Raw genomic sequence first — 24,338 nt, 5'->3', positions numbered from 1 at the left:
CATGAAAAATTCCAGTGCTTAGAAAGAAAATTTTCTGTATGTGTGTGTGTGTGTCTGCCAAAGCAACAATGACCTTCTACTTTGCTGCTCCTTTTTTAGATCCCGCCAATGAGGCACAAGTGTGCTCACACACATACGCACACTCACATATACACATGGACACACACACACAATACACACAGAGTGATATCTTAGAGAAATCAGTTTTGTTTTGTTTTTTTCAGAACACATGGCCAAAACAGGAAGCAAACAGACTTTTTACAAAGGTTAAACAAAGAGTGAGCTATAGGCTCAATGATAGAGTGAAGTAAGAGAAAGGGAGACAAGAGGTTTACTTTTGTTATTTTCATCAAGTAGGCCAACACCAACCTGTATTGGTTCTTGGTGGTTCTGAATCTCTCAGCTGTAGTCTTTTTTATTTTTGTCTTGGTATTCTGTAGCCTGCATACTCATATCTTGTGACCACAGCAGCAGTAGAGATGGTGCTGGGAGGTAGAGGACCATTTATCTTCTCTCGGTTATCATGAGATTTCTGCTCTTTATCTTCCTTGAAGACAAGAGAAGAAGTAAACTGTTTTTTTCCAAGAGCACTCATAACTCAAAATCGTCCTTGGCTCAGAAAACTGCTTTTTGTCACATTGTGCGGAAGTCTAATTCATTGGGTAAAGGGGGTTACATATGCAAAGCATTTTTCAAATGAAATTTACATTTACTATTAGTTTACATTTTTTATCCTTTTTATTTCAGTGATAAATAGAATACATTTTTCTGCATTGGAAATAATTAAGCATTCAAGTTTTCAGTTACACATAAAGACATCTGCTTGGTATTTGGAAACTATACAAAGGTTGCTGCTTCTGTTATTACACCTCTTATAAATATCACCTGTCTTCCCAACTAACTCAGTTTGGCAATCTTCAATTAAATTTTTTCCTCACTAGTGGCCAGTTGGTTGAGTTGTTTTCCTATTCATAATTTTCACAACTGTTTGAAAAATTTGCTGGAGAGGCAAAAATGTCACATGCAGTATGGTTTGACAAACTTCCACTTTGTAGTTGAGGGTCTATTTGACTTTAGTCATGGTCACATTACTAGGCACTGAGTCTGCATGCTTCACAATGCCGCTTCATAAGCAACTGACCGGGGATTTTTCATTACTCATACTTTTACATTTCATTAGATCCATTTGGCACTGTATATTTGACATGGAAGCTCTGGTGGAGTGATTAGGACACCTGCAGAGACTATAGGGTACAATGCTTAATTTGTGTTCAATTGTTACTCATGTGGCACATGCTTCTGCTGAAGTTGAGATTGTTTGTCATAGAATATAAAACAATAGAGTTTTCTTTGCAACATGAGCTTGCTCATCTATGAACAACTATCAAGTTTGTATTGAATATTCAGCTTTGGGAAAGTCATAAGAGTAAAAAAGGCAACATTGACATTTTAAGTAGAGTATTGTACTTATTTCTCCAAAATTAGGTATATAGGACAGAATTCTCGGGGAAAAACAGCAGACTGACACTAATCCTTTATTAGTAGTGTATTGACTTAAGCAAATCAGTTCAGTTCTCTGTGTTTCAGATTCACCACCTATAAAATGGGGTGAATATAACAGCAATACTTACAATTTAATTCAATTCAACAAACATTTATTAAACAACTATAAAATTCAAACAACTATACAAACATTTATTAATACAAACAACAGCAAACATTTATTAAACAACTATAAAATTCCCTAGGCCTTGGGAGTACAAAGACAGAAAAATGAAACAATCTTGGGACTCAAATAGCATGCATTCTACTGAGAGAGCATATGTAGATAAGCACATTTAGATTTTATATATATATATATGTATATATGAATATGTATCTATAAAGCACAATGATTTAAGGAGGGAAGAAGTACAAGCAATTGGGATTTGGGGATCAGAAAAGCTTCACAAAGTCCAACTTACCATCTATGTTATGAGGTGGATGTCTATGGCAAAGTGGAAAAATGAAAGACAGGTTAATGTATAACAGTAAATTTGTGTAGCCTCAAATTAATACAGTAGCTGTCAAGGTCTGGCAGGATCCATGAAATGCTGCTGGAAACAATAGAAAATACAGTTTGAGTTATCATGCTGGTTAGTGTGATGAAACTGTAAACTGGCTGCTTCATTGTTACCACTTCATCATATGCTGGTCTAACAACCTAGCCTCTTCCCACTAGCAGGGGACCTCTTTTGCTTACAGGAGAGCAATGATCCTATTCCATTGGGTGCTGGTCTCTGTCTGAGCTACCTAACATACTGAGAGGACACTATCTTGAGGTCAGACCATTAGTGATATTTATAACCCTTCCAAGCTCATTCAGCAATGTTAGCAAACTTCCATACAGTCATACATCATCCATTAAAGTGATCCTAAATTCCTGGCTATCTGTATAAAAACCCTATTCTCCATCACCTATAACTCACTCCCTTATTCCCATCCTCCTCAGAACAACCCTTCAATGTAATGTCATACTCTAAAGTTACCCAATCCTTCCATCATACTCTCTGGAATATGTGCTCAGTGGGTAAGAAATATGCTTTCATCTTAAGTCTTTTCCTTTCCCACGCGTTTTATTTTCTGACTCTTACTGAGACTTGGCTCCTTTCTGATGACACAGACTCTGTAGCTACCTTCTTCAACACTAGTCTCACTTTCATTTAACCTCATACCTGACTCACTAGTCAAAGTGGGAGAACTGGAATACTTCTTGCTCCCCTTTGCCACTTTAAGCCTTTCCCTCCATTTCCATTTCTTGGTAACCTCTGCTGCTTTGAGATTCACTCAACCCAAATTTGTCATTCAATAAACTCTGGTAACTGATGTGTCCTGAACTCCATAACAAGCACCTTCTTTCCTCAATGAATTCAATGACTGGCTCACAGTTTTCTCTTCCTCCCCAACTCCTGCTATTCTTCAACATACATATTCATATTTCCTCAAACACTCTTACTTCCCATTTCCTCAGCTTACTCATTTCTCATGACCTACTCCTCATGATCTACTCCATCCCATGTCACAAAGAAATGGTCATAATTTTCCATTTCCCTACATATGATCCTTGAAATTCCCTGTTTAATCACAATCTGTTCATTCCACTTCTCCCTCTGTCTTGCAGCCCCAAATCCTGTTTTTCATCTTTGCTGTGACCTATAATTCTTTCTTACCTTAGTACTTTCCTAGACAATTACCCCTGCTTTGGCAACACTTTACTCCTTTCCCCTTCTTAACCCCTTAGTAGAGCAGTTCAACTATACGTTACATTTTTTGCTTGAATCTTTTGTCCCATTTTGTCTTATTATTATTATTAGTCACATATTCCATCCTATTTGTGCTCAATTTGCATTTTCTCATTGTGTTTTGAGTTTATTGTAATTACAATTCTTTTGAGATGGTGGCATTTGATGATTCACAATCATCTATCATATTCTGAAGATTGTCTCATTGTTCAGTTGTTTTTCAGTCAGGTTTGATTCTTTATGACCCCATTTGGGGTCCTCTTGACAAAGATAATGGAGTGGTTTGCTATTTCCTTCTCCAGTTCATTTTACAGATGAGGAAACTGGCAAACAGGGTTAAGTGACTTGCCCAGGGTCACACAGCTAGTATCTGAGGCCAGATTTGAACTCAGGTTCTCCTGACTCCAGGCCCAACATTTTATTCACTGCACCAGCTAGCTGTCACTGAAGATTATTAGAGATCCCAAATGAGATCCTTAGATACATTAACAATCAAAAATATTTATTAGGAATTTACCCTACAAACAGAGTCAAGTTTATAAGAATGTAAGTCACTCCCTAATTGATAAATGGTCTGAAGATATGAAAAGGCAGTTTTTAGGAAAAAAATCAAAGCTATTTGTGGACATATGAAAAAAAATGGTCTAAATCACTATTGATTAGAGAAATGCAAATTAAAACAACTGTGAAGTACCATCTCACACCTATAAGATTGGTTAATATCACAGAAAAGAAAAATGACAAATGTTGGAGGGGATGTGGGTAAATTAGGAAACTATGTCAATGTTGGTGGAGTTGTAAACTGATCGAACCATTCTGGAGAACAATTTGGAACTATGCCCAAAGGAGTATAAAACTGTGCATACTCTTTGATCAAACAATACCACTACTGGGTTTCTGTCCCAAAGAGATTTTTAAAAAGGGAAAGAATCTATACATACAAAAATATTTATAGCAGCTCTTTTTGTGGTGGCAATGAATTAGAAAATGAGGGAATGCCCATCCATTGGGAAATGGCTGAACAAGTTGTGATATATGATTGTGATGCAATACTATTGTGCTTTAAGAAATGACAAACAAGGGGCAGCTAGATGGTGCAGTGGATACAGCATCTGCTATGGAGTCAGGAGGACCTGAGTTCAAATCTGGTCTCAGACACTTACTAGCTGTGTGACCCTGGGCAAGTCACTTAACCCCAATTGCCTAAAAAAAAAAATGACAAGCAGAATAGTTTCAGAAAAGCCTGAGAAGACTTACATGAACTGATGCAGAGTGAAGTGAGCAGAACCAGGAGAGCATTGTACACAGTAACAGTAATATCATAAGGATAATCAACTCTGAATAATTTAATTATTCTTAGCAATACAACTATCCAAGGAAATTCCAAAGGATCTACGATGAAAATGCTCTTCACCTTCACAGAAAGAACTGATGATGTCAGAATGTAGATTGAGGTCTACCTTTTTTACTTTCTTTTTCTTTTTTTTGTCTGTGATTTCTTTTACAACATGACTAATATGGAAATATTTTTGCATGACTGTACACGTAAACTATATCAAATTGCTTATCTTCTCAATGAAAGGGAGTGGAGGGGAGGGAAAGAGAGAGAGAACTTGGAACTAATTTTTTTAAATGAATGTTAAAATTGCTTTTACATGTAATTGAAAAAATATAATGTTGAAAGTAAAACAAAAAGAATTTGCTCTACTTACAGATTAAAATGAAGATAAGGAACAATTCTTACCCTCATAAAGCTCACTGTAAATTAGGAATTATAAATGATCAAATAACCATAAAAATAATATTTAAGTATATTAGAATTGAAAACAAAGTGAGGTACCATATTGGTCTCATTTTAATATTGCTTCTCAAACAACCGAGGGGCCCTGCTTAATTAATACAAATGAAATTATTAAATTAGAGCAAAGGATAGTTTAGATTCAGAGAGTATTCCTATTCAATTAGGACTAGATAATCTAATAATGCCTTTTATCTTTTTAACTCTGAGCTTCTGTGAGTAGGACTTTTAGGCTGATTTTTATTTTGTTAATCACAACAGAATATATAAGTATATATATTATATATAAATGTAAATGTTATATTACATTACATATGTATTATTAGTTTCATATATGTGAAATATATACTATAGATATGCCATAGATACAAAATAGTTACACATATGTGAATGGAATACATTATTTATTCAATTCATGGAAAGTATGCTTATTATAAGTTATCCTGCATTTTTTTTGGAACTCAGTGAAGATAAATTAACAATATTTTTTATACTTATAGATTTGATGAGCACTTACCAGATGTCCCCAGGTCCCTAGTGGTCATCTTGTCACAGACTGTAATCATTATCCTAGATTCAAGTTCATTTTTAGGAACAATAATTTTTAAGGTAATGATAAAATGATTTCAAAATCAGGAATGAGCAGAAGATTCTATGATAATTGTCTTCAATTTTCTAAATAGTCCAATTTAAAGATTTCAATTATCATCGAATAATAAGTGAAATTCATGTAACCATTTTAAATGTTCAAAGTGCTATATGACTATCTATGTGTAAATGTATATGTGTGTATATACAGATATAATCTCATTTCAGCTTTGCAGCAACATTATAACCCAATATATATTAGATATTATGATCTCCATTTTACAGTTGAAAAAGAAAACCCTCAGGCTTAGAGAAGTCAATTGACTTGTTTAATCATACAACTCATAAGTATTAGAGAGAGATGAGATTCATATCCAGATCTTCTTGACTCAAAGTCCAGCATTCTCCTCCACTCTGCCAAACTGGTTATGTTTAAGTAGCTACCCAATCAGTGCTATAATTTTCATATATTGCAATCCAGGATATGAACCCTGGCCTTCCAAATTTGTATGCAGGGAACCAAGAGACAACACTGATTTAATGCATTATGCACCAGTTGTAAAATGTTCTATAAAGTCTAAGGAACAAAGATTTGAAATGGGCTTAAAGAGCTCAAGACTGACCAGGCTGCTAACTAAATGTCTACTAAATATGTTTCTGTTATTGATAATTAACACTTTTCCCATGGGAAACCCTGAACTTTCTTGAAAGCCCTAGGGAAAGAATACTAAAAACTTTCCACTGATAAACCATTCCAGTGCTTAGCATTTTCTCATAGCTAAGAATTTAATTATGAGTCCCAAGGTCAACATGAGGAAGTTTTTTTTATTTTATTTTATCTTAAATAATAATTGATTAATAATTAACCCTAAGTCCCTTCCAATTTTAATTTAGCTCTGTTCCTATTACTTTATCATCTGGAGATTGGAGTAGACTTAGTCACTCTCCAAATATTTAAAGTCCCTTTTCTACCTACTTTTCTTCAGACAATATCATCAAAATTCATTTAACCTTTTATTTAGACTTTATTTTTCAATGCTTAATAAATTTGAACAGTTTTTAATTCTCTTCTGGATTTTTACCAAGTTCCCCACATATTAGTGAATCTACAAAAAATGAGTTTTTATTAATCTCTGGGCAATATAGTAAAGAGTTAACTAATGACTCTTCTGTGTTCTATGTCTATCTCTATCAATCTATTTCAAGGGCCTTCTTGAAAACTTAACATTAAACTTTAATACAATGACCTGAACTTCTTTAGTAACAACTATAGTTAATTTCAATGAATAAAAAAAATTATATCTTTTTTTCTTTCTACATATTTATTGCTATCTACCAACCCACGCTGCCTACCTTTGAGTAGAGCCCTTCCTATGTCATAAATATGTATAGTTAGGCACAACTAATCAACAACATTAGCAGTATTTGAGAATGCATGTCTGTTTCTTTATCATTAGCCCATCACCTTTCCACTAAAGGGTGGAAGATGTTTTTGTTCCTCAATCTTTTGAAGTCAGTTTTATTCACTGGTTTGGTCAGATTTCTGAACTATTCCAGGGTTCTGCTTAGATTATTGTTGTGGTCACCACGTAATCTGTTCATATGGTTCTTCTAATTTCACTTGCATCGTTTCATAAAGTCCATCATATGTTTCATTTCTTATGATGCAATAATATTCCATTATGTTCATGTCACTCCCTACATGATGGGCCTTCTTTTGTTTCTAGTTCTTTGCAAAAACAACAAAAATATGTGGCTATAAATATTCTTCTATCCTCTGTTTTTTACTCCCTTGGGCTATATCATCATCATCATCATCATCACCATCATTTTAATCGTAATTAGCATTTATATGATCCTTACAATGGCCAGGCACTTTGCTAAGCACTTTAACAAATATTATCTCATTTAATCCTCACAACTGGGAGGTAGGTACTATTACTAACCTCATTTTATAGATAAAGAAACTGAAGCACACAGAAGTTAAATGACTTGCCCAAGGTCAAATGTCTAGTTTCTGAGGCTGTATTTGAACTCATGTCTTTTTGACTACTAGAGCACCTAATGGGATAGAGGGATAGAGACCTGGGCCTGGAATTGGGAAGATCTAAGCTCAAATATGTCCTCAGACACTTACTAACTGTGTGGTCCTGGGCAAGTCACTTAATCCCTATTTACCTCAGTTCCTCATCTGTAAAATGGGGACCCAAGGAAGAAGGAAATGGTTAACCACTCTTTGCCAATAAAAATCCATGGACAAAGTTCATAAGGTCATGTAGAGCTAGACAAAACCGAATGACAACAACAGCTCCCAGTGTTGTATCCACTGAGTTACCTACTAGTACATGTCTAAAAGGAATATCTATGAGTCAAAGAGTATGTAATGTTTAATTACTTTTTGTATATAGTTTCATATTGTTTGCCAGAATGGTTGAACCAACTTAATGCCTATTTACATATACCAATTTTCTCTGTCATGTTTGCACATAGATATGACTTGTGGCTAGAGTTGTAGAGATTCTCTTTAGGGTAAACTGAAGATAGATTGCTATTTATATATTTTTTATGATGCCTTTCTAGTTTCACTAGTTATTTTCACTCTAGAGCAGGAGACAGTTTGCCTTTATTGGTTTCCAGCTACTAATGTCACTAATGGATGATTTCAGTGATATGTTTGTTTGGTTACTAAGTTAAAATCTCATTTGATTTATTGCCATTCTCAGAAAACAAAAACTTATTTTGCCATATTTTCCAAGGACTTTGTACCTAATATAGCTGTATCTGCTTGGAGAGACTCAATTGAATTGGGACTACAAATTTTAATGTGGTTGAATCAGTCTACCGGAAGTGTGTAGAGATAGTTTCAACATGAATGTTGTAGATGAGGGTAGTGCTGAGAACCTAAATCTATGAGCCAGTATCAGAGTCTTAATGTAAAAAGACCAAAGGAAAAGAAGGACCAAGAACCCAAAGAGATCTGATAGTTTTCAGAAAACCTTGCTTCAAATCCCAAGTCTGCCATATACTGCTTTTGTGATCTTGAGCTATTCCTCTAAACTCTTTATCTCTGTATGTAGAGCACTTGGATAGGTGATTTGCAAGATGTAAAATTAGATAAGTGGGGCTTATAGTCTATTAGGGGAACAAGATAAGTATGTAATAAGTGCATTAGAAAATCACAAAACAAAGTCTTGGTTTAGAAAGTATTTAATGAGTGGGAAAAAGTCAACAGGCAACTAGATGAAGTACTCATTCAATGAATATGTAACAGACCAAAAAATTGCACAGAAGTGTGAGAAGGCAGTGATTTTTCAAGATACAGAGAGATGTCTAGTTTGGCTGGACTGTAGAATACAAGTTAAAAAATGAGAAGAAGTAATGCTAAAAAGGTGTTGTGGTGCCAGATTGTGGAGGATTTTGACTACTAGTCAGAAGTGCCTGATTTTCTACTGAGTAGGCATTTTTAGTCAGAGGACACTAGGCCAGAGTTATGTCAAAGAAGCACTATAAAGAAAGTATCAGAGAGGGAGAGTAAGTGACATCATTAAAACCTGTAAATAGACTAATGTAGATCTCTTCATATTCTAGGTGCATGGAGATGAGTCCCTAGATGAAAATGGTTGCAGTGGGAATAAAGTCAGAGAGGAAAATACATGTTTGAGAGACTTTTTCAGAATGTGGCACACAGTAATTAATGTTTGTTGATTGAATGGATTTCTAGAAATGGCATTGATAGTGCTCAATAATGTATAATTTGTAATCTTCAATTTTCTTTATCTGGGTGACCAGAAGAATGGTGGAGCCTTGTATAGAAATAGAGAAGTTAGGGGAAGGAGTGAGTTTAAGAGGGGGGATAATGAATTCTGCTTTGGATATGTTGAATTTGAGGTGCTTATGGGACATCAAGGTGGAAAGATCCAGCAGGCTATTGGAGATGTACAGATGAGATTTACATGATGAGGGTAAAGTATTTAGATTAGAGATTTATCTTTGTAGAGATAATTGAACTCTGGATAGCTAATAAGATCACTGAGAGAGTATATAAAACAAAACCAGCAGAAGGCCCAGAAAGAGCCCTGGGCATACCCATGCACAGAGGGGAAAGCATTGATAATCCCACAAAAGAAATAGCAAGATCTCTCAGGAAGGAAATCAGAAAACTATGAAAGACCTATGTCATAAAAACTGAGAGAATAGAGAGCATCAAAAATGGAAGGGTGCAACAGTATCAAAAGTAACAGGCAAGTGAGAAAGGAAATGGAATGAACAAAGGCAATTGAAATTACCAGTGAAGAGGTGACCTTGGAGAAAGACATTTCAGATTAATGAATACCAAGGACAGAAACCAGAATGCACTGGGCCTTAACCCAATGAGGGTGAGGTCAGAAAGTGGAGGCAGTAAGTACAGACAGCTTTTTCAAGGATTTGGGCAGCAAAGAGGAAGAAAGACTTAGGATAATAACTTTAGGAGGTGGTAATTAATCAATCAATTGATTTAATAAGCATTTATTGAGTTACAATACTAGGTGCTAAGGATATGAGACAGAAGTGTAGCAGTCCCTGCCCTCAGAAGATTGTACTCTATTCAAAGCAGATGACATATATATAGATATGCATAGATACTTAATAAATGCAAAATAAATTCACAAGAAAAGTAGCTGGGGAAGACACAGAAGGCCACATGTAGAAGCTGTCACTTGTCCTGAGTCATAAATGCTGACTAAATAGAAAACTAGTGGAATTAGAGATTTTGAGAAATGGAGGTAAGGATGGAGTACATTCCAAGCATGAAAAAAGCCAATTCTGGATCAAAAGACAAAGCTTGAACATCATTTAAGATGAGTAGTAAAAAAGTCAATTTGGTCAAGTTCTAGTGAAGCCAGTTTGTAATGCGTGTTAAATGCCAAAAAGAGGAAATTATATTTGATTCTAGAAGTAAGAGGGAGTCATTGGAATTTGCTGAGCAATCAAAATGATCTTGGCTTTGGACACTTGAGTTTGTGGTGCTAACGGGATATCCAAAATCAGAAGTACCAATATCTTGAGATGAAAGCCTGGAGCTTAGGGGAAAAGTCAGGGCAGGAGATCAAAATCTAGAGGTTGCCTCCATAGGGTGTTCAATAATGAGCAAATCACTATTTATATAGAGTTTTTGTTCAGTTGTTTCAATCATGCCTGACTCTTTGTGACCTGTTTGGGGTTTTCTTGGCAAAGACACTAGTTTGTCATTTCCTTCCCTAGATCATTTTACAGATGAGAAACTGAAGCAAACAGGGTTGAGTGATTTGCCTAGGGTCACTCAGCTAGTGTTTGAGGACAGATTTGAACTCAGGAAAATGACTCCAGGCTCAGCACTCTATGCACTGTGCCACTTAGCTGCCCCATTTCTCCAGCACTATTTGCTAAAAAGTAGGAATTTGCCATGATAGCCATTCCATCTTTAATCTCATTGATGGGAATTTATTTATTGAAGTATCAGAATAATCTCTTATAAGGTGATCCTAAGTCACCATTGGGCCTTAAGTTATAGTAATTCTTTAATGTGGTCACAATAGCATTTTATTTTCATGTAGAATGTTTAGGAGTGGAGTCAATTTAATTTTTAATCTTTGTGATTTTTTTCTAATATAAGCTTATGTTGGATAATAGTAAAGACCCTAGTTTAATAGATCATACAACAAATTATGATCCCTGAAACCCAGGAAGTTTCCAATTTATCCATATCAATGGTGAATCTGATATTTTATTTATCCAAATATTGATCCAGAATTACATATGCACATAATACATATATATCATTAAATATACACACTGCATGTTATATATTCATAAATATGTGCTGCATTATAATATTGTATACATGCATACACACACATATAAGTAAATATATAGATTAAAAAAACAATTCCTAATTGACTGTGTTATATAGTGGAAAGGGCACAGGATTTGGAGTCAGAAGCTTTCACTTCAAATCCCTCCTAACTGGCTACATGTGTTAGCATGAGGCATCTCTCTTCTTTGGGCTACAATTTCCTCATCTGAAAAATGTGGGATTGGACTAGATTATTGCTGAGGTTCCTTCAAGATCTAGTTACTATGAATTATAAGGTAGTTGCTTTATAAATATATTTTAGTCATTGAGGAGCATCATATTGTATGTGTGTATATAAACCTAATATATTCATCAAAAGCCTTACATTTTATTAATAGTGAAAAAATGCTTAGGTTTTTTAAAACACATATCTGCTATCTTTAAAGGTAACTTGGACTTTGTACCTAGGCCTAAACATTTGGTGGGATCAGTGAGCTTTTCCTCCTGGAGTGAGGTGAATTTTCTTTCCAAAGATGGTCCAGAAAACATTGCTATGATGCATACCTTAGTCCTTTGCCCTCCTATACTCCATATTGTGATCCTATTCTTGTGATTGACTGTGATTTCAGAGTTCCTAGCTCCTACAGAGAAGAGAGCTAGATTATATGGGGGATGGGTGGAAAGCAGGATACTCTTCTCTTTTTAGAACTGTACTCATGATTACACTGTCTTATGGGTCACTTTCCTTGACTCACATTATCTGCCCTAAGTGAAAGGATTTATAGTTATGAATGGGCGGTGCAGACTTCCATGTTTGAATATTTCTACCTAAGAATATGAAAAGAAGCCCTGGTGTCTCAAAACAGATGTGGAAGAATAACCCATCCCAATGTATTATTAAAATTTTCTTTTCCATGATCATTTGAGCACACCTGTTGTGAGAAGTGAGAGCATGCTATTTAACATCAGACAAGTTCTTCCTCATTTTTGTCTAATTTATTTCATCAGGAATTGTGTGTTCTGTCTGACATATTTTATCAAATATGCTTGTTATTTACTAGCAAATCAATTTTCATGTTCACGGCCTTTCATGTTTTATTATTAAGTAGTAATTAGTAATTATTCCAAATAAATGTTTTGTAGTTAATAAAATCCTGTCCAGATCAATAAGGTTAATAAGTGACATTGTCGCTTAGGCATGTTAATAAATAAATAAAACTTTGGTGACTGAAAATCTGAGACATAAAATAGATTATAACATTTTGCCCCAAGGCTTTGGCAACAATTGAAACAGAGTATTTTGAAATAGAGCAAATTGGCATTTCACTGACTTTGAAAGTACTGTCTTTCCAAGCAAGACACCTGGTTTGACTACACAAAACAGCTATTCAGAATTATAGCCAGTCTTTTGTTTGCAAAAGGTATATGAGGGCCACATGGAATCTTTCCAGGAAAAGCTGTTTTTACTTTTTTCCCTGGAAAGGATTGTTATGAAAAAAACAAAAACAACCCCAAAACCCTGCTATTGACAGGAAATCAGGAGTCTTGAGGATATGTAATTTTAGAAATTATTTTTGAGACCAAAACTTCCTATAGTGCAGTGGAATGTTCCAAATATAACAGCAATAAATTAAATAAAGGAAGGTCCACATTATAGAATATCCAACCTTAGAGGAATTTTTTTGTCCCACCTCACTTGCATAAAATCCTTATTCACTCAGTTCCACCCCAAAACTTTAAACAATTTCCTCTTATTCTCATTTGGCTTGGTTTTAATGGTGTACATTCTCAAAAAGAAAAAAAAAGTTTCATAGGGCCTTCTTTTTGTCATTAACAAAAGAACTGTATTAGAGATCTTGCATTTTTACCTTTTTGACAAGATCATGAAATTATAAGATTTGGAGTTGGAGAGGATTTTTAAAATCACCTAAGTCAATTGATTTTTACAGAGAAACTGAGTCTAAAGGAAGTTAAATGATTTAACTACAGTCATGCAACTAATCAGAGACAGGATTTGAACTCAAGATTTTCCTAATTTCAAGTCTAGTGCTTTTTCTATTAAACCATGCTGCCACTGTGAACCTAGTGTGAGAGCATAGAGAAGACCATTTGCCAAAGATTGAATAGAGAGAGACAGTGACATGAAGTGAACTCAGACATGTTTGCATAGCTTTCCTAAGTTCAGGTTGCTTCATTATCATAATTAAAGAATTGGCTGGAGGATTTCTAAGGTCCTTTCCAGCTCTAGTTAATTTGAATTATGAAAGTTGGTTGTTGGTTATTGTCCTTTGTTCTCAAAAAGGACCCAAATGACATCATTTTATTGGGGTCAAGATACAGTGTGTCTGACTATGGCTGATTGGACCAATACAAGCTAAGAAGGCTTTACCACAAATCAGGCAAAAATAGTGCATGTGAGTGTTTGGAGTGGAGATGTCTCAATTTGAATATATCATGTTTTTTTTGAGCTATTGCAGTTCTGCTTTGCTCACAGAGTACAGTAGCTACTTTGATGTAGACGTGCCATCTGGGCAGGACTGCTTCTTCCATTCCTCACAATCAATTCTAAAGTTCTTCACAGAGACCTTAAGAGTATTCTTGTATCATTTCTTATGATTTCCATGTGAGCTCTTGCCTTGTATGAGCTTTCTACAAAATAGACTTTTAGGCAAACATATGTTTGTCATTTAAACAATGTGTCCAGCCCATCAAAGCTGTGCTTTCTGCAATGGAGTTTGAACACTTGGAAATGCAGCTCAAGAAAGGACCTCAGTGTCTAGTGCCTTATCTTCATAATCTTCCTAAGACAATTCAAATAGAATCAATTTAGATTCCTGTCATGGTGTTGGTATACTGTTAAGTTTTCACAGTTTTCAATGAGATCAGTAAAATGGCTCAGTAGATTTTCAGCCTGGTACACAGTCTAACATCTCTTCTTTACCACGCTTTCCTTCAGAGCCTCCCAAATATTGAACTATCTCTGGCAATGTGAGCATCAATCTCATATTATCTATGTCGACGTCCCTAGAAAGTATACTACCAAGGTAAGTGAACTTATCCACAGTATTCCATTTACTGTAACTGATGGTTTCTTATATAGATGGTGTGGTGCTGGCTGGTGGAGTATCTGTGTTTTCTTGGTGATAATTGGTAGGCCAAAATTGGCACAAATAGCAGAGAACTGATCCATAATTTGTTTCATCTCAGCCTCAGAGGCCACATGGAATTGACTAAATGCAAAAAGAGGTACAAAAACTCACTGAAGAAAATAATTCCTTAAAAATTAGAATTGGGCAAGTGAAAGTTAATGATTCCATGAGACATCAAGAAATAATAAAACAAAATTACAAGAATTGAAAGATAGAAGAAAAGATAAAATATCTCATTGGAAAAAGAACTGACCTGGAAAAGAGAGTAAGGAAGATAATTCAAGAATGATTGTACTACCTGAAAGCCATGATCAAAAAAAAAAGAGCCTAGACATCATTTTTCAAAAAATTATCAAGGAAAACTGCACAGATAACCTAGAAACAGGGTAAAATAGAAATTGAAAGAATCCACAAATCACCTCCTGGAAGATATCCCAAAATTAAAACTACCAGGAATGTTATAGCTGATTTCCAGGGCAACCAGGTCAAGGAGAAAATACTGCAAGACATAATTCAAATATCATGGATCCACAATCAGGATAACACAAGATATAGCAGCTTCTACATTAAAAGATCAGTGGGCTTGGAATGTGATATACCAGAGGACAAAGGAGATAAGATTACAACCAAGAATACCTATCAAAATTGAGCATAGTCCTTTGGTGGATAAGATGTGTATTTAATGAAATAGAGGACTTTCAAGCATTCCTGATGAAAATAACAGAGCTGGATAGAAAAATTGACTTTCAAATACAAGACTCAAGAGAAGTATAAAAAGTTAAACACGAAAGCAAAATCATAAGGGATTCAATAATGTCAAATTTTTTATATTCCTACATGGGAAAATAAAATCTTCCTAAGATAAAATTCCTAAGAACTTTATCATTATTAGGGCAGTTTGAAGGAATATTCATAGACAAAGGGCATACTTATGATGAGATATCTGAAAAATAAGGTAAATTTAAGGATTAACTCACTGGGGGAATGGGGAAGGGGAAGTTATAATGGGGCAAATCATCTCACATAAAAGAGATACAAAATGAAAAGATTTTACAATGGAGGGGAAGATAATGAGGATGATGGACAATGTTTGACCCTTACTTTTATCAGGATTGGTTCAAAGTAAGAATAACATACACAATAAGTTGTGTATAGAAATCATTCTTGCCCTTCAGGTAAGTAAGAAGGGAGGGTGACAGAAATGAGGGCAGATTGGGGGGGGGGGGTGGCAAAAAGCAAAACACTTTTGAGGAGAGACAGGGTGAAAGAAGAAAGAGAAGGATAAATGGGGAGGAAATAGGACGGAAGGAAATATATAGTAATCAAAACTGTGAATGTGAATAGGATGAATTCACCCATGAAATGGAAGCAAATAGCAGAATGGATTCAAAATCAGAATTCAATAATATGTTGCTTATAAGAAACACACTTGAGACAAAGAGATACAAACAGAGTTAAGGTAAGGGGCTGGTGCAGAATCTATTGTGCTTCAGCTGAAGGAAAAAAAATGCAGTGGTAGTGATCATGATCTCAGACAAAACAAAAACAAAAATAGATATAATTAAAAGCAATGAGCAAAGAAACTATGTTTTTCTAAAAGATACCATAAATAAAGTAATATCAATACTTAGCATATATGCACCAAAGGATATTGCAATCAAATTCTTTTTTAAATTAATTTATTTTTAGTTTTCAACAATTACTTCCATAAGCTTTTGAATTTTAAATTTTCTCCCCTTCCCTCCTGCCTCCATCACCAAGATAGCAAGAAATCTGATAGAAGCTCCACATGTACATTCCTATTAAACATATTTTCACATTAGTCATGTTGTAAAGAAAAATTAAAACCAATAGGAGGAACCACAAGAAAAAGAAACAAAACAAAACAGAAAAAAAAGAACAAATAGTATGTTTTGATCTGCATTCAAACTCCATAGTTCTTTCTCTGGATGTGGATAGCATTTTCCATCATGAGACTTTTGGAGATGTCTTTGATCCTTGAATTTCTGAAATGTGCTAAGTCTAGCAAAGTTAGTCATCACACAACATGGCTGTTACTGTGTACAACATTCTCTTGGTTCTGCTCACTTCACTCAGCATCAATCCATACAAGTGTTTCCAGGTTTTTCTTAAATCTGCTTGCTCATCATTTCTTATAGCACAATAGTATTCCATTACATTCGTATACCATAACTTAGTCAACCATTCTCCAAATAATGTGCATCCCCTCAATTTCCAACTCTTTGCCACCACAGAAAGAGCTGTTATAGAAATTTTTGTACATGTAGGTGTCCTTTTCCCATTTTTATGATCTCTTTGGGATACGTCCTAGAAGTTGCAACCAAATTCTTAAAGGAAAGTTAAATGAGTGACAAGAGGATATAGACAGTAAAACTATATTAGTTGGTTTCTCAACTTTCCCCTTGCAAAATTAGATAAATCTAACCGAAAAATAAACAAGGAAGAAGTAAAGAGGATGAGTAATTTTTTTAAGTTAGGTATGATAGACTTCTGGAAAAAATTATATAGCGGAGGAAAGGAATAAACCTTTTTCTCAGTGGTTCATGGCACCGACATAAATATTCATGATGTATTGGGGCATAAAAATCTTACAACCAAATGCAAAAAAGCATAAGTATTAAATGCATTCTTTTCATATCATAATGCAATAAAATTACATTCAATAAAGGACTATGGAAATATAGATTAAAATTTATTTGGAAACTAAATAATATAATCCTCAATAATGAGTGAGTCAAAAAACAAATTATAGAAACACTAAATAGTTTAATTAAAAAGAAAGATAATGAGAACAATGAAACAACATACCAAAATTTATGGGATGCAGCCAAAGCAATAATTGGAGAGATATTATATCTCTAAATTTTTACTTCAACAAAAAGGAGAAAGGACAGATCAGTGAACTGGGCATGCAAAAAAAAAATTAGAAAAAGAACAAATTAAAAATTCCCTATCAAACAGCAAATTATAAATAGTGAAAATCAAAAGATAGATTAATAAAATTGAAAGTCAAAAAATCATTAAACTTTTAAATAAAACTAGTAACTGATTTTATTGAAAAAATAGGAAGCCATTAAATAATTTGATTAAAAAAAGAAGAAAAAGAAAACCAAATTAGCAGCATCACAAATGACCACCAATCACCACCAATAAAGACAAAATTAAAACAATCAGTAGTATCTATTTTGTTCAATTATATGCCAATAATTCTAACAATCTAGATGAAATTGATGCATATTTACAAAAATATAAGTAGCCCAGATAAATAGAAGAGGAAATAGAATACTTAAATAGCACTGTCTTAGAAAAAGTGGCAGTTTATAAAATAAATCCACATAAATCATAATCATTTCCATATATTATCAACAAAGTCTAGCAAGAAGAGGGAGAAAGGGAAATTCCATTTAAAATAACTGTAGACAATATGTTGTTGTTGGTCCTTCATTTTCAAAGAGGATCAATGACATCACAGAATGATTTGTTGACTAGTGCGTGAATTAGATTTAAGTGAGACAGAGTGGCACAAAGTCATCAGACTCACTCTCTCTTCCAGTAGCAGGAAAAAAGTCAAGACAACTGGTGATGGCCTGGAATTCAGTGAGTAATCTTGGTCTCTTTGATGTCTGACAAGCTCTAAGTGCTCCACAGTTCCAGCTGCCACCTTCAAGGTCTCTTTAACAAATTGTTCTCATCCACCCATTCCACCATCCCTCAAACTGACTTAGTGGATTTGCCAAGACAGTTTTACCAGGGTATTGTTGCTGCTCATGCTACAGCTTCTTGGAGCTATAGGTGAGAATTGGGTGACCCATTGAAAACCAAGAGTGAATACTATGAAAAGGGCTCAGTAAGCCTACATACCAAAGGTGCTCTTCCTCACTTAACACTACATACCCCTTTGTAGACAATCATAGATTGTATACAATAAAAAAACAATTGAGAGTCTACCTGCCAAGACAAACCCAGGAACTATTTGAACACAATTGCAAAACACTTTTCACACAAATAAAGAGATCTAAACAATTGGAAAAATATTAATCGCTCATGGGTAGGCTGAGCCAATAAAATAAAAATGACACTTCTACCTAAATTAATTTACTTATTCAGTGTCCTACCAATCAAACTAACAAAAATATTTTTACAGATAGAAAAAAATAGTAGCAAAATTAATCTAGAAGAACAAAAGGTCAAGAATATCAAGGCACAAACAAAACAAAGGCTGCCAAGTTTAGGAGAACAGAAAACTGGGGAGGGGAGAGGGAATTATAGCAAGTTTCTCTGATAAAGGCCTCATTTCTCAAATTTATAGAGAACTGAGTGAAATTTTTAAGAATACGAGGCATTCTCCAAATGATAAATGGTTAAAGGATATAAAGTTTTCAAAAGAAGAAATCAAAGTTATCTATAGTCATATACAAATTCTCTAAATCTCTATTGATTAGAGTAGTGCAAATTAAAACATCTCATACCTATCAGATTGGTTAGTATGTATTAGAAGTAAAATAGGATTTTGATTTTAATTATTGAAAACTGCCAAATGTCGGTTTTCAAAAAGGTGGAAATGGTGGTCTAGAGAAGCTATTAACCAAGAATTTTACATAAATATCCAGCAAAATTCTGTATTAATTGATTGAAGAGATTATTTCTGAGTCCATAGAAAGAAGATAGTAATCTCCAAGGTTCAGCATGGATTCATTAATTCATTGCCAGAACAGAAGATCTGGATTGACACAAAAGGCTGATCTTGGGGACTTGATAGACCTAAATTTTTCACTGGCTTGTGACCGCACCTTGGTTTTTTCCTATGTTCATCAGAATTACAGTCATGCAAGTCTGAAGGATTTATGATGAAAAATGCTATCAACCACCAGAGAAACAAATGATGGAGTGTGAATGGAGATCTAAGCACATTTAAAATTTTTCTTGAGTATCCTTAGGGGTTTTTTGGTCTGCATTTACTTTTGCAACATGGCTAATATGATTTTTTTTTGCATGATGGCACATGTATAATCTATATGAAATTGTTGAGGAGGGGGAGGGCTATGAGGGAGAGGATATGGAACTCAAAGTTTAAAAAAATTAATTTTGTTTGTGTACATGTGATTGAGAAAAATAAAATTAAATAAAATTTAAAAAATATTTACAGCATGTTTCAGTTCTTACAACATAGGGGAAATGGCCTTCAGCTTTGATGCAAATACTTAATCTAATAATACATAGAAATTTTACATGCTTTGTTCAACCTAACAAAAAAAAAGTCAGAGAGCACAAAGAACTAAAACCCATGCCTATAAAAAAGGTCATGGTCCCTTTTCTTTTCTTCCTGATGTGTCTCTTGCTTCCAGTCATCTATACACTCCTCCAAATTTGTAGTACTAGCCTAAGTTTCAAGCCCCCTAACAAGAGAAAAATTCTCAAGATAAAAAACTAAGCACTTCCCCCAGAATCTGAATCATCTTTGTAATTCATACTTCTGTCCTTTTAGCTGCCAGCTCCAGACCCACATACCTCCTCCTTCATCTAAGAATTCTAAGCAACCTGGAATTTGGCATTATTCATAAGTGTCTCTTCTGCTTTCTAGAAAGCTTTATCCAAGAACTTTCCATTGTACAGGAAATCCTCCTTCATAAACAGGGAGTTTGATCCTGGCATTTCTTTGCTTTTCCACAATTGCTTTGCCATTCCTGCTGACTCTAGTTTCTTCAGTCTGTCCTAGCAATGCCATGCCACTACTTATACCTCAGGAGTCACATGTTTCCTACACAGATGATTCACAAAAGGAAATACAGGTCTATGGTGTCCATAAAGATTTCCCTCTAGGGAACCAGAGTGTGTGTATGTGTCTGTGAACTTTCACTCTGGCCTTATCAGATCTTGTTCTCTGTCACCTTTGTCCTCTGTTTTTCAGATATCCTTTTAAAGTCAAGCTCAGGTGTATGTTCAGTGCTGACTCAATAAATTATCCCATCTGTAATGTTTATCCAGGAGAGAGTAATTTCACAATTTCTTAAGGAGATATCAGAACCAGAACAAAGGGGTTAACTTTGTCAATGGAGTACAAGTGAAGGGACTTGATGTCCTCAATGAATGAATCCATTAATCAACAAGCCTTAATTAAGCATCTACAAGTGCCAGGCATTGTGCTAAGTGCTGGAAATATAAATACAATAACTAAAACAATTCCTCTTTTAAAAGAGCTCACATTCTACAAGGAGACAATAAGTAAGAGTTCCTTATTCTTGGAAGTGTTCATATAGAGAATAGATGCCCATCATCTTTCAGGGATGTTATTCACTGTAATTTTGAGCATAATGACTTACACACAGAACAAGTGACACTAAAATAATTTCATTGTTTTTCTGAATGGTAAAAGGAAATGCCTTAGACATCTGAATTTTGCCAATATATATGAGAAAATTTTGTAAGATAATCCTTGTGGATAAACTGGAAATTGTAAATGAGGTGATTGATTATATACTATATGGTTTTCACCTGATTGAACAACTGGACAGGAGCATATTTTATTAGAAAAAAGCACTAAATATACATGATCAAAAAGATGGAGAAATAGTTTCTCTGATCTTCATGACTTCTCAGATCTCTTCAATTTAAGAATTATGCACAAGAAATAAAGCTTTTTTGGCTGACTCTATAGTCCAAGACACACACACACACACACACACACACACACACACACATGCATACACACAAAATACTAAGCTAACAATCCTATGAATTTTAACAGTGGAGAAGGCCAATCCCTAATTCCCCAGCACTCATTCAGCACCTTTTCAATTACCATGATTGATCAAGTTCAACCACAAGATTGCAATACAATTCAACTCTGCACCACTCCTCTCCTCCTTTCATTATGTAAAACCAAAGGACAAAAGTTTCTTTTTTTTCTGATTGGGACTGCAGTATGGTAGCACTAAGTACTACAACAGTGTATATCCAGAATACTAGGAACAGAAGAAAATGGGGTAAGAAGTCAGCCAGTATGCATATGAATCTGCAAGGCCTGAAAACAGCTGAGGCCAGCTCTATCTCACCCAGAAGCCACTTGGGGCAAGACCAAAGGCCTATTAAACATTTATTGCCCAGATTGGAAGGAGCTGAGAAAACTTTGAGATCCAGATATGGGGAAAACAATCAAAGAGGAAGGAGTCAGAAAGTGAGCAATAGGGAAACAATAGTGGGGAGAGAGACTAAAATTAACAAAAATCACAGGAAGAAAACCCAGATAAAACTTTGAGCACAAGAAAATGAACCAACAGAGAAGATATTTTTAACAGAAGAGAAAATACCCTCTAGATATCTAAAAATAAATATTGTAAGGCAAAGGAAAATAAATCAACATTTGATGAGACAGAGGACACTGCAAATTCTCAAGAGAAGATGGAACTACAACTGAATGTTCCTGAGTGGTAAGAAAGAGAAAGAGAGAGGGAGAGACAGAAAGAAAAAGAGAGAAAGAGAGAGAGAACAAATTGTGAAAGCAGAATTTATGGCCTACATAGCAGAAATAATTGGTAGAAAAAAAAAACTGGATTCCACAGTGCCAAAACTTGCCAAAGAAACAAGAGAAAATAATGAGTTGGGGATGCAGTGAGTTAATAAAGTTTTATTAAACACAATGTGCCAGACACTGTGTTAAATTCCGAGGATATAAAAAGAAGCAAAAAAAAAACAATCACTGCCCTCAAGGAGCTCATAGTTTAGTGAGGGAGACAATAAGTAAATAAATATGTATGAACAGTAAATATACAGGATAAATAGGAAATAATAAACAGAGATAAGAAAGAATTAAGAATGATTGTGTAAAGCATCCTGTAAAAGATGAAATTTTATCTGGAAATTAAAGAAAGTCAGTGGGTGGAGATTAAGAGTGAAAGCATTCCAAGCATGGGGAACAGCCAGAGCAAATACCTAGAGTCAAGACATTGAGTATCTTGTTTGTGGAACATCAAGAAAACCAGTGTCACTAGATCAAAATGCATATGGTGGGTAGTGAGGTGTAAGAAGACTGGACAGGTAGGAGCCTAGTTTATAAAGAGTTTTGAACACCAAATGGAGTTTTTATATTTGATCCAGGTGGCAATAGTAAGCCACTGATTGATTGAGTAGAAGGCTAACATAGTTGAACCTGCACTTTGGGAAAAAATTATTTTGATAAATGAATTGAAGATGGATTGGAGTGGGAAGAGACTTGAGGCAGGGAGATCCACAAGCATAGAATTATAGTAATTCAGATGTGAGTTGAGAGGGTCTGTGCTAGAATGGTGACAGTCCAAGAGAAGGGGGTATATTCAAGAAATGTTGCAAAGGTGAAATTGATAGGCCTTGGCAACAGCTTGGATATGGAAGTTGAGAGATTGTAAGGTATTGGGCATAACACTAGGTTGTGGTCTTGTGGAACTGGGAGGATGGTTTTGCTGTTTACAGTAATAGGGAAGCTGGAGTGGAAAAACTTTAGGGGAAAAGAGATTGAGTTCAGTTTTAGACATGTTGAGCTTATGATATCTGCTGAACATTCCATTTGAGATGCCTAAAAACAGTTGGAGTTGAGAGATTGGAGGTGAGCAGAGAGGTTGGAGCAGGATAGATAGATCTGAAAATCATCAGCATAGAGATGGTAATCAGCATGAGAGTTGAAGAGATCACCAAGTGAAGTAGTATAGAGGGAGAAGAGAAGAGAGACAGGACAGAACCCTGTGAAACACTTAAAGTTAGAAGGTGTGGTCTGGATAAGAATTCAGCAAAGGGTATTGAGAAGGAGTGGTCAGATGGGAAAGAGGACAACCAGGAGAGAGTGGTGCCCTGAACATTAGAGAAAAAGTGAGCATCAAGGAAAAGAGGGTGATCAATAGTGTCATAGGCTGCACAGAGGTCAAGAAGAATAAGGTTTGAGAAGGTACAAAAAAAATACGCAAAAATGAAAGACAATCTAGAGGAAAAGAAGTGGAAAACAATAATGTTAGAAGAAGCATGATGTCTATAAAAGCAAAATATTCTTCTTGAACAAAGTGTGAACAGAGGCAAATTAAGGATTATAGATTTTCCAGGACAACATGAGTCAAAAATCATGAACATCATTATGTTTTGGGTTGTTGTTTTTTTTGCTTTATGGTGAGGCTATCGGGGTTAAGTGACTTGCCCAGGGTCACACAGCTAGTAAGTGTTAAGTGTCTGAGGCTGGATTTGAACTCAGGTCCTCCTGACTCCAAGGCCTATTCACTGTGCCACCTAGCTGCCCTCATGAACATCATTATGCAAGAAATAACACACACACACACACACACACACACACACACACACTTCCCAGAACTCCTATACACAAAGAGCAAAGTGTCAATTGAAAGAATCCACAAATTGGCTGCTAAAAAAATGCTACAAATTCCAATATTCATAGTGATTAAATTTAATAATTATACTGGCAAACAAAAAATTCTACCAGCAACCAAGAGAAAGATATTCCACTCATCCTCTCCACCTCTTTTTTAGTCTGGCATAATCCTTTCAGGTAGGCCTAAAAGGAAAGAAGTACCATTCCATCAAGCTTCCTCTACCAGTTTCCCAGCCTGAGCTATGTGATGACCTATGAGAATTTTACTGAGGCCAGACCTCTAGGAATATTGACAACTTATCTGTATTCATTTCTTGATATCTTAATTAATTAATTAATTTTT

Source organism: Vombatus ursinus, unplaced genomic scaffold (genome assembly GCF_900497805.2).
Source record: "Vombatus ursinus unplaced genomic scaffold, bare-nosed wombat genome assembly UNPS02014809.1, whole genome shotgun sequence".
In the NCBI taxonomy this organism is placed as follows: Eukaryota; Metazoa; Chordata; class Mammalia; order Diprotodontia; family Vombatidae; genus Vombatus; species Vombatus ursinus.
The sequence above is the reverse complement of the archived record's forward strand: the minus strand, read 5'-3'. Positions refer to the sequence as shown.